Raw genomic sequence first — 13296 nt, forward strand, 5'->3', positions numbered from 1 at the left:
GTATTGAGATCGGTTCATAAGTTCTTGAGAACATTTAAAAAAAAATAACTACAATAAAAAAATATGTTTTTATTTTAATTGAAAGACCAAGTTAAGAAAAAAGAATAAGAGAAAATTAAATAACAATCTATCGGTTCGGTTTTGAGAAAATTGTATTTTTCGATATTGTACCAACAAATTTGTATGGTGTAAACTGTTATTATTGATCTTAAGAAAATAGAAAAAAATGGTTTAGGGTGTAGGGACGAGAACAGACTTCGACTTTTCTACAATCGTAAATAATTTGTTTACGAATGCAAAACTTTCCATAAGTTCCTATTAGTCGCAAGTAAAAATTAATGTTATAATAATAAAGGCGTAGGAAGTTAAGTTAGTCATTTTAATGTGGTATCTTATTTGAAGCATTTAAAAGGTTCAAAATGTCATTATATTATTTGATTTTAAATGTTTAAAGACCAGACAGGCAGCTTATAACATTTATATTATAAAGTCAAGTTCACATATGAAAGTACAAATGATTAAGTATGGATGTCTGCTGATGTTATTATTTCTTGGCCTATATTCGAGATTACCTTAAATATGCATGTGAGTTATTTATACAAAATCAATTTCGTTCTTGGTCCAAATATTATTCTTTCCCTCGCAGATTTAAGTCTCTTGGGTGTGACCTAAATTTAAATAAGCACTTGCGTTCATATTTTGAAATTCATGAAATTGATTGATATTTATTAAAAACTTCACCCAAAAGTATATGACCTAATCACCGTTAATAAAGATTGATTATTGGCGTAGTTATTACAGTAAATGTTTTTTTTTTCAGACTAAACAAAGAAACTATTGAGACCGACCAAACCCGCGTGCTTCAGAAATATTTGGGTGAGGCCTATAGTAAGAAAAGTTGGAGTGCCAAACTATATTCATTGTATTTCTCCAGATCAATCTAGCATCAGGGGTTCCTAACTTTCCGAGGAGCTAACATCAGCTCGGACCACTACCTCGTTGTATCAAAGGTAGTACTTCGGGATTTCAGAAACAAAGCAAAACAGGGATATGATGGGAAGATACAATGTCAAACGGTCTCCAACCAGGTCACTATAGTAAATGTCGAAGAACTGTGCCGCCAAGACAATGTATAAAAAAATAATGGCAACATTGCCAAGATGCAATCATTGAGGCCGGTTCTGTCGTGTTGTGTCAGAGCAGAGCAAGAAGGAACCCCTGGTTTGATGAGTAATATCCACAGGCAAATGCAGCCAAGAAAAAAGAGAGAGCACAAAAAGCGTGCGAGTACAAGAACCTCGAACCGAGGACTGCAAAGACGAAAGTGGACACATCATGAAAGAACCGCAATCAATGCTGAGCATATAAAAAGACCACTTCTGCAGACTTAAGGACTTTGTAGACCTAGGCTCCTTTATATAGACGCAGAAAACAACACCAGCGTTGAGATCAAACCACTCAGAAAAAAAAATTATAATATCAAGAATTTTATGTTTTTGCCCAACAATTTTCGTACTTTAAAATGAACCCAAGTACTATAAATTCTTAACTTAAGAATGCAAGTGTTGAACGTGCAACAAAAACTTTTATTCTTGATTTGAAGATACAAAATGTAAAACCTTTAAAAACTTACACTGTTGTCTCAAGAGAGAATTGTTAAGAAAGCTCAAAAATTAAAATTGTATGGCCAAATATTAAAAAAATTAAAATTTCAAGAGCGAAAATTAATAAAAATTGACAATTTAATGGTTTGCTTAAGAACAAAACATGTCAGACTATAGATTGTTGACCTAAGAACAAATTGTCAATAAAAAATGAAAATGAAATTGTTGGGTCAAATACTAAAAATATGAGATTTTGTGTTGAAAATTGCTCATCAAATTACTTTAAGAATAAAGTTGATTTGTATATAAAAATGTGTAGGTTTAAATTTAAACTTACCTTTAAAACACCTTGGTTTCAGTAAACGGAGATTTTATTTTTTTTTCAATAAAATAGAACATAGACTATGAAGCAGAAAATACAATAAAAATTTTCGTATGTAACGAATTTCATATTTTATTTTTTATATTAGCCATACTTAAAAATAATGTACATAAATTAAATTTAATGCAAAACATAGTATTAATAAGAACGGACAACTTCTTCCGAAATATATAAAGTGACGCTTTTTACACACGTCGAGAAATCAACAATATGTTTCACATAAAAGCAATTTACTTTTTGCTCTATTTTATATGCCTAAAATTGTTCTAGATACAAACATTTGTATAATTGACTTATTAAAAAAATAATTTTTTTCTGAATCCAATGTTTAATATTTTTAATACTGAACATTCAAATTTCACAAAAGCAATTGATTTTAAAAAGGTTTCCTTAAAAAAATCAAACTTTCAACTTTGCTACCGGAAGAAAAGTGTTTTATCTTAAATATATATTGCACAATTTACAGAGATTGGTATATTATCTACCTTAGTAGTAAGCTACTGCCAAGTTTAAATGAGTTTTTAACAAAAAATTCTAAAATAAAGTATTGGTTGAAGGAAAAGCTACTTAAAAACCTTCATTTAAGAGCATACAAAAGAGTATAAATCAATACATACATTAATAAATATAAAAGAGTGGAAAGGGGTGGAGTGCAGACAAAGGCTAACAGTGCGAAATTTCAATTATAACTTTAACAAAACTGTATCAATATACAAATTAAAGATAAATAACAAATAAAGTGTCAATGAGCACAATTCGATACCATTGAGAAATGTTTACATATATAATAATAAATAAATAAATAAATATATAAATAAATAAATAAATAAATAAATAAATAAATAATAAATAAATAAATAAAAAATTAAATAAATAAATAAATAAGTAAATAAATAAATGAATAAATAAATACTTACATAACTAAATAAATAAATTAATAATTAAATCAATAATAAAAACACATAAACACAAAAATAATAAATAATATAATAAATAAGTGAGTAAATAAATAAATGTATAAAAAGAATCAAATACAATAAATTCAAAATTAATAAGTATGTTAAAAAATAAGTAAGTAAGTCCACAAATTAATACAAATTAAAAAATAAATAACAAATAAATACATTGATTAACAAAAATAAATAAATTAACAACAGTAAAGAAAAAATAAATAGATAACAAAAATCAGTCCTTTGAATATTATAACTATGAAGCTAAATTTGAAATTATTATTTCGCAAGTAACTTTATACCGTTCCTTTAATTTTATAATTCTATCAGAAATATATTCAACATTAGCTAACATGTGTAATTCGTTGGTTGAAAAATGCCAAGGAAGGTCTAACATCATTTTTAACAACTTATTTTGAGAAGTTTGCAACCTTCGGATATGGCTTTTTGCGCAGCTACCCCAAGCAGGTGATCCGAATAGAATAACTTTGAGTATAATTAGTTTATTTTCATGACTTAACTTTTATTTATGATTAATAAAAGGATAGAGAATTTTATGATTTCTTGGACATGAATTCCAAAATTTAGTTTACTGTCCAAGTGGACACCAAGATATTTAACATTTGATTTCCAGTTTGCTTCTACGCCGCCGGCCGTTGATAAAGAGGGAGTTACTTGGCAAAAAACAGGCTTTTCTTTTTCGAGTAAAAAAGATAGCCTGAGTTTTCAAAGCATTTATCTTAATCTTCCAATCATTAAAATATTGTTGAAGTGCATTCAAAGCAGATTGCAAATTGGTTTCAATAACGAAACCAAGTGAATCAGAAGAAAATACCCAGGTGTCATCTGCAATTATAGCTTTATTGCAATTTTGCAAAACAGGGAAATTAGCAGTAAAAACTGTATAGAGTATTGGGCCAAGAACGGATCCTTGAGGCACGCCTGCAGTACATTCAAAGATTTCCGAAAGATTTTTGTTGACAGAAACAACTAAACTTCTTGATGACAGAAAGGACTTGACAATTTTTATCATACACATGGGAAAGTTGAACATTACAAGCTTGTGTAAGAGCCCATTATGCCAAACAAAATCAAATGCTTTCTCAACGTCAAGCAAGACCATACCGGTACTTTTACCACTGATAAAGTTGGTTTTAATGGTTCTGGTTATTCGATCAATTTGGTGGACTGTACTATGGTACGGTCGAAATCCAAACCGTTCAGGAGGCAGAATATTATAATTGTTAATGTGTGACATTAGTTTGTTTTTTATTACTTTTTCAAAACACTTACTTACAGAACTTAGTAAACTTATGGGACGATAACTTACAGGATTGCTTGCGTTTTTTCCAGGTTTCAAAATTGGAATAATTTTAGCGTTTTTCCAATCTATTGGAAAGTAGCTTATCTTAAAACACGAATTGAAAAAATTTAAAAGAAATTTTATACCTGACCTTGGAAGATTTTTTATGTTGTCAAAGCCAGCTGACTTTCGCGTTTTCAATCCAAGGATTACATCAATAACTTCCGTAATTGTAATATACTCCTCCTGATCATTTAAGATGCTGGAGTTGATCGAATGCAATGATTGCAGAGCTAAAGATTGTACATTGCTATTTGTTGTGGTTATTGGCTTCTTAATAACCTTACCAATATTCCAGAGAGGTTTGCCACCTTTCTCTATCCCTCTTAATTTTTGGTTCCATTCCTTGTTTCTGAATCTCGAAATACCTTCTTTGATAAAATTTTTAAGAATTTTTGTTTCAGTTAAGTAACAATAATCTCTCGTCCGTATCCATCTTCTTCTAAAGCTGTTTCTCACTTTAATGAGTTCAACTAAGTTAGGAGGAAGGACCGTCTTGCTATTTAACCTTATTTGTTTTAAAGGAACAGATTGTTCAACACATTTTATAACACTTTTAGTAAACAAGGAAACATTTTGATCAATTTCTGAAGTGGATATATCGGAATGAAGATAAGGAACATTTCTTAGTTTTGAACTCAAGTGGGTTTTAAACATGTTCCAGTTGGCGTTTTTGAAGTCTAAAACTTCGTTACTTCTGTTAGAAGGCAGTAAATACGTACTAATGCATATTGGAAGATGATCGGAACTTAATTTACATAGCACTTCAGTTTGATTAAACAGTCCCGGGCTATTTGTTAAAAAAAGGTCTAAGGTAGAAGGGCTTGCGCGGTTGTTTGGTGGATAATAAGTTGGATGGGGAGGAAATAATATATCGAAAGTATGAGCAGAATGTATATTTTCAAGGATATACCCCAGGTATTAGCTCTTAGACATCCCCAATTTCTGTGTTTGCAATTAAAATCGCCTCCAAATGTATGGAACATTATGTTTAAAGTTATTTAAGCTTACCAAGTAAACATACATATCTTGTTGTGCACCAGAAATTGATGGTTTGCAAGTTTTGCTAATCCTTGGCGGAATTAAGATGGTGTGCAACAAATTAAAAAAGGAAAAGTTTTTCGAGTCTGAAAAAGAAATTTCATTAGTCAAATTATACAAATTTATTTATGACTATAATTACCGTCACAAAGCTCGGGGCAAACCATTTTCTTATACATTTCAAGAAAAAGTTTCTCCTTGATTGATGATGGTAAAAAGACCTTATTTGCCCTTTCTTTTAACTCGTAGAACTTTTCGAAGAGTTTATTAGATTTTCCCTGGTGTAATGTGTTGAAGTCAACATTAATTAGCTGTTCGGCTTTTATGTCCTTACACGATGGCCATGCAGTTAAAAATGAAATGAATGAATTTGCATATTTTTCTTCCTTCATTCTCATTTTAGATATTTATTCCCACAAAGATTTTGCGTTTTCAGGAGAGTTATAAAACTGAAAATCTTTTTTCTTTAAAAAGTCTACGACTTCCATGTTTTCATTTTTTTCGGGAATAGTACTCGTATCGTTATCAATATCAGTTGTTGCTTTTGGCTATCTTTCCTGCTACTGACGAGTCAGCTTTTCTCTTCCGATTTTATCCGACGTTAAAGCACCTGTCACAATTTTTTCCTGATGGTTGCTTTCCATTTTTCAGCAGAACGTAATACGTACGTTTTTCTTCATTTGGAAATAATTTTACTATTTCCTTAGCTACACTTTTCATGGTTTTTGGACACATTTTTAGATAATTATGATGAAAATAGTCGACAACGCATCTAGATATGGTGGTTTGATCAGTGCTAGATAAGTTTCGCATTTTTTAGTATGCTGTCTGCATATTAAATTCGATATTTGTATTTTTTTTTCTCTAAATTCGAAAATATTTTGAGAAGACGTTGAAGAGCTGGCATGTATCCGATGAAGCTATTGTGATACCATGGAAAGTGTTTTGTCTCTCTGGCAGCATGGTATTACGTCGACCTAAAGTATTGCATAGTTACCTTTATTATTTTAAAATATGAGTTCGTTCTTACATTATAAGTTAATTTTAAATTTAATTGTTTTCCACTTATAACACTCTTGCACGCCCGATTGCACTTATATTTGTTTATTTTTTTTCCTTTAATTAATTTAATGTTGTTTCGATCGCATTTCTTCTTCGAGACAATTTTACAGTAAGTTTTGCAAGAGTTAAAGAATAAATTGTTGTTCCAAGAACAAATTGTTGTTCCAAGAACAAATTCTTGCGCCAAGAACTAGTTGTTGGAAAATTAACAATTTATACTTAAAACTCAAGAATTGATTATTAAAGAAACAGTTGCAATAATAATACACAAAAAACGATTGAAGTATGCAGTTCTTGTGCCAATAACTTTTATTGTTGAGTACCTATACCAATGCAATTTGTACAAAGTAGGTATACCATTTAGGATAATACAAATGCAATATATCTCCAGAGAAAATAAAAGATATTTTACTGTGTGAGACGTATGAAATTGGACAGCGTAGATAACGCAGTAGATTTTTACTTAATGGAAACAGACTGTTGAAATTAGAACAATGATTTTATCTTCAATTTTAAAACAATATTTGTCATGGTTGTCTCCAAAATAGCTTAATGTTAATTAAAACAAATATTTTTGTTTAGGTAAGGAACTCATTTTTGAAATTAGATAATAATACCAAAACAAAAAGGCATTTTCCATTGTTATTCCAACTTTTTTCATTCTTGATAATATTTGTTAGCTGAAGAACTAATTGTTGGCTCAAAAATTTGATTCTTAATAGCATATTTTTCATGAAAAAATATTTAAAACAAACATTTTATTCTTGTACTAACAATTTTCCATTTTTAAAATGATTAAAATGTTTTAATTGTTTTCTCAAGAATTTTATTTTTAAATTGACTTTTTGATTTTTGAAAAATCAAAATTCAATTCTTGCTTTAACAACTATTTGTTGAGCCAACAATTTTTAAATTACAATGTTAAAAGAACGGAAAATTTTAGAGACACCAATGTTTTTTTTTTTTAATGTGGAATTATTCTTACTAACCACTATTTCTTTCGTCTAAGAAAGCAACCGAGTGGTAAAGCTCTCTGTCGAGCCCTTGTCGCTATATAAGATCCTCGTCACCCTCGTCCTTCTATAAGGTATAGAAGCATGGAATATGACAAAAGCGGATGAGAGTACCTTGTATCATTTTGAGAAAAAAGTTCTTGGCGTGCTCTACGGTCCCATTTTAACAGAAGATTAGAGGAGGAGAAGATGAAACGACGAGCTGTACGGGAAGTTAATATGCATATAAAATTTAATATACATATTTATATAGATACTGCATAAACAGGGCTATATATATACACATATAGGTACACAAAGTCATACGTGCTATTTATTTCATGTAGATAAATAATTATGAAAATCTGCTAAATATATGTGAATCATGTTTATACGCCTGTTATTTGTTTATTTGTTTTTAAATCGTAATAAACCATTCTGTTTGCTGGTTATTAGAAACATTGTATATATTTGTTATGAATGGGTGTTTAGGTAGGTGTCTGTAGCCTGGCAGATACTTAATTTTTTAATTGCGTTTAATCATATGACACACAAATATTGTTTGAGTATTTAAACATAATGTTTTTTAACTTTTGGAGTAGTAGATACTTTTCCTTATAATCTCATTGAAACGTGCACCCTCTAGTGCAAATATTAGTACCTACATATATGTATGCGTGAATGTGTGTGCATACTTATTTAAATATTTTATTTTTGGATTTTAATGCTTGTCAGAGAATAAATTTTATCAACAACGTTATTTTGTTTGAAGGTAAATGAAAACATTTTTGTTTGATATTTCTATTTGTATTTTTAACTTATTGCAATTTTATAAACAAAGTACCTTTTATATAGTAATTACAAAGGGTTCCTGGAAGTTAACGCAACATTAGATTTGCCGCCAATTTGCATTATACAAATAAAACTTAAATTCACAACTCACAATTTAAAAAGTTTAAAAAGCCTTAAACTGCCAAATACTATTGTTTAATGTTTCCCACATAAATGGCAGGTCATTCAATTTTAGTTCATTATAGGACGATCAGATTTCCGCTGTAAGGGAGATAGAACCACTCAACCTAGGCGACGCAGATCAACAATTCCACCTACCCGACCATGACGAAGTGAAGATAGCTATATCTAAACTTAATTCAAACAAAGCTGCTGGAGTAAAGCAGCAGGCGATGACTTGGTAGGGAGTATGAACCAACTCATCTTTAAAATATAGTCGGAAGAAAGCATGCCCGATAAGTGGAATCTCAGCATAGTTTGCCCGATACATACAAAAGGAGACCCTCTAAATTGCGCTAACTACAGAGGCATCAGTCTCCTTAACATTGCATTTAAGATCATATCTGCCGTATTATGTGAACGTCTGAAGCCGTTTGTCAAAAACCTGATACGTCCTTATCCTTATCAGTGTGGCTTCAGACCAGGAAAGTCACTATCGACCAAATATTTACACTACGGCAGAAAAAAACCCCAGTAACTTCAAATCGATACCCACCATCTCTTTATCGATTCTTAAGCCACGTATGACAGAATCCATAGGGAAGAGCTTTACAGACCAATGTCTAGTTTTGTCATCCCTCTCAAACTTATCCGTTTGTGGAAAAGATCTCAACGATGCATTTGATCTCAAAAAAGATTTTAGACTGTCATGTGACTTCTTTAATATCGTTCTGGAAAAAATTGTGCAAAACTCAACCGTCAACACTAGATGCACAATCTTCCAAACGTCCATTCAATTACTCAGATACGAAGGTGATATTGAAATAATTGGAAGATCAAAGCGTGATGTCAGTGGAGCATTGTGACGGAAGCGAAAAAGATGTGTTAAGTGGTGAATGAGGGCAAGACCAAGTATATGCTCACGTCTTGGACAAAATGTCACCATGGGCAGCTATAACTTCGAGATAGTTAAGGACTTTGTGTACCTAGGCATCGCTATTGACACAGACAATGACACCAGCGCTGAAAACAAACGAAGAATAACTCTTTTAAATCGCTGCTTCTTTGGACTTAGAAGGCAATTGAGAAGTAAAGTCCTCTCTCGAGCATCTAAAATCACCATCTATAAGACACTCATCAGTTATCATCCCAGTTCTCCTTTATGGAAAGATGAGAGCGTCTTAGGATGCTTTGAACGAAAAACTCTTCGGGCCATGTTTGGTCCCGTATGCATAGATGGAGAATTGAGGAGAAGATATAATGACGAACTGTACAGGCTGTACAGCGACACTGACCTTGTTAACAGAATAAAGTCCAACGGCTTAGATGGCTAGGTCATGTAGATCGAATGGACATTAACGCTCCAGCCCGGAAGGTCTTCGTATCCAATCCCAAGGAACGGCACAGTAGAGAAAGACCGCGACTCAGGTGGCGCACTCAGGTGGAAGAGGACCTCAACCAACTTGGTGTGCGAAACTGGAGATAGCTAGCTAGGGATCGAGCTGGCTGGAGACGCATTTTGGTTGAGGCGCAGGTCCACCCGCACTATAGCGCCACCTTAAGTAAGTAAGTATCGGACAACTTTTAGAAAAGTTTAATTAGTTGTGATAAGTATTCTTTAAAAATGAGGTCTAGTTAAATGAATTTTCAGTGTACCTCGCTTTAACTCTTGTTCGTTTTGAATACTAAAGTACACCGGTTCATTTTTTAACATTGCAACTACTAAGCAAAGGTCACAAAGCCTAAATATTAAGATTAAGGTGACTCTTATCAAGATTCCGTATCATACAAAATAACTTGATAGATTAACAAACTACCAATGGTTAATTCGAGTAAATTAGAACATTGAAAAGAGTACAAGTATTTTTCTACTTTCAATTCTTTATTTATTTATTTTTATATTGTTACTATGACTACCTTATATGGTAATAAAAATATGTAAATGATTGAAAATTAAAATACCATTTTTCGAAAAATGAAGATTGTTTGTGATTTGCGTAGTTTTAAGCTGGACATGAAATTATCCCATTCTGCAATCAAAGAGTGTATTTTTAATTTTTGTGTTTTTTAAAAAGAACATAATAGTTTTAAATATTCTTTTAATGATCTATATTAAGAAAATAAAAAAAATGAATAATTTATGGCAAATGGAAAATGGCTCTCAAAGGAAAAAAGAAGTGTGATCTTAAAAATAAAGTCAAAAGGGCGGACGGTAACAGACATTTATAAGTTGTTAGAATGCTCTGCGAAGCTGATTTAAAATGCCCTTCGTCATTTCAAAAAGTTTGGCGTGATTGAAAACGTTAAACAAAACCCCCGCCGGGCCAGAAAGACAACTACAAATGAAGATAAAATTATTTATAGGTTATCGACCAAGGATCCGTTTAAGACCTTCAGTGCCATTCGAAGCGAACTTTCAACGAGCTATGGAGTAAATGTTTTCTCCAAGACCATAAGACGCCGATTATTTGGTTCCAATATTATTTGTAAGTATTGGATGAAGTTGTTGCGATAGAAATCCTATGGCTATTTTTTATGTAAGAGGGACCAAGATGAAATACAAAGTTTGTGATGATACCAAAAAGTTATGTCTATGCTCAGATTTATGTAGATGGGTATAAATTTATATAAAGATAATGAAACATAGAGAGGTATTAACTCAATTTATTGATTTAAAATACTTTTTAGGTAGATGGTATTAAGTAGACTCTATTTAGTTCATAGTGGAAAAAATAGCTCGTAGGACACCAATAGAGTGGGAGTTCTTCGGTTTTTTGACCAAAATTAAAAACAGTTCTAATTACTTTATAAAAGGTAAGAAAAGGTGAGATTAACTACAGAAAGCTGGAGACACAATTCATTTTGTACGCTACTGTGTAAATATTTCGTTTTTAAAATTGATTGTATCTTCTTTTTTATCGGGCCCTTTAAGTAAAAACCCCATAAAAAACCGATGTGGGGTTGGGGTCATACCTCCTCAAAAGTTTTATCGGATTTCTCAGGCCATTTGGGAAAAGATCTGCTAATACCTAAGAAGTATGAAAAAACATGTGTTTACGATGCACTTTCGACCAAACCATATTTTCATAGCTTAATTATTTTTGTTTTAAGTGAAATGAAACTAAAGTTTCTTTTTTTTTGGTAGGTAAGAATATATTGGGATAGATCAGGACTATGTGGGTACCTTTATTTATTTGAATTAGAATAAATTTATTAATTCTCGCACCAATAATTTGTAAGCCCGTCAACATTCACAAATTAATTATTCTAAAACAACTGATGTTGTAGTAATGTTGTTTCAATTTACACAATAATTATTGGTTATATTGTTATTAATTTACGATTATCACATAACTTGTGATTGTTTATCATTTATCGTTGTTTGTTTAGTTCCTCATAGATTTATGTTAATTTTATGCCAACAAATAAATGTTTTGATTAACATATTTCGCTCAATTCAGGACTGGTTTAAAAAAGCCGCACATAGAATACTTTTAGTAGGCAATGTTCCATCTGTAAATAAATATATGGACAGTCATTTAGAATAATATTTGTTTGTATGCCTAAGCTTTTAGGTACTTGGGACCTATGAATGTGAGCATTATAAGTTGTTGCTAGAAGATTAAATAGAAATTTGGTGACATTACACTGAACTAACTTAAAGCACACTCAAGACACGATGTTGTCTTAATATTTTCTTATGTTCGTTGTCAGACATAACTTACTATTTGTCATTAAAAATATTGGGTTTTCCAATAAGAGGTTTCTTTTATTAGTTGTCATCTTTTTATATCTGCCAATACACCTAAATAAATTTAAATTGTAAAAATACACTAAAAAATTAGGAAAATGTTGCAATCACTGTTCGTAAAATTAACTTTTGGTTTGTCGTTGTGTAGCACCTTCTCGACCGAAACAAGTAAATGATGTAAAGATTCAAAACCATGTGTGTCGGGCACTACAGCCCCAAATGTTCGAATTGGCCGTGGTAGGTATGGCTGACTGAAATCGTTATCCATTACAAATGGTATACCACCCTCAATACAGTGAAGTAATAAAGTAATACTTGATAATCAAGCCTGTAAAACTACTGCCTTTAAGGGCGCTTTGCCATGAATTTAACTCTGAGCGCTTTTAACTCTTAGGCCAGCACTGATTCATTTTATAATTTAATTAAAAGAAATACATATATAATGTTGATCGCAGTAAATTCAACTAGATCCAACACAAATGTTAACCAAAAGTAGGTGTAGGTACAAGGGTACACACTTGTATGTGAAGAGGTCTGATAATAGGTACGAGTATAATAAATATGAATTAGAAATTATCATTTGATTTAGTAAATTGTAGCTCTTAATGAACTGCGTCTTGGTATTCTGATAAGTCCCATAGAAACTCCGACGATGTCGATAAATTAACACTTTTAAAATTGATTACTGTTTGAAATAATTTGCGGTAAAAACAAGTGTTTCCCTTTTGATAAACTCAAACAGGGTGGTGTGGCATTATTTAGCAGTCAAAAAGTTTTAAAATTGTGAAAATTAAAAAATAAATAAATAAATAAATAAATAAAATATCTGTTTAAAGTCAATAAAAATAAAATTTTGTTGGTATATATGCAATTACAATGTGAAAATTATGTTTCCCATACATTTAAAAAATAACTCGTTTTTAATTTCTTTTTCGTCTTAAAGGTGGAACGTAAAAATACAAAAATACATTCTTTTTCTTATTTAAGATCGTTCAAGCTATTGCATCATTAACTTTGTTCATGAAAATTTTCTGTTTTTTTTTTTAAAGAAATTATTAAGTAATTCGCTTCAGCAGGTAAAACTGTGGTGCAGGAAACGAGAAAACTTCAAATAAAGACCACCCTGTGCTATTAACAAATTTTGAGTAAAAGCTGCCCTAATGTAATGAAGAAGAGTAACAATCACATTTACTGGTCAAA

This window comes from Eupeodes corollae, chromosome 3, assembly GCF_945859685.1.
Source record: "Eupeodes corollae chromosome 3, idEupCoro1.1, whole genome shotgun sequence".
Taxonomy (NCBI): Eukaryota; Metazoa; Arthropoda; class Insecta; order Diptera; family Syrphidae; genus Eupeodes; species Eupeodes corollae.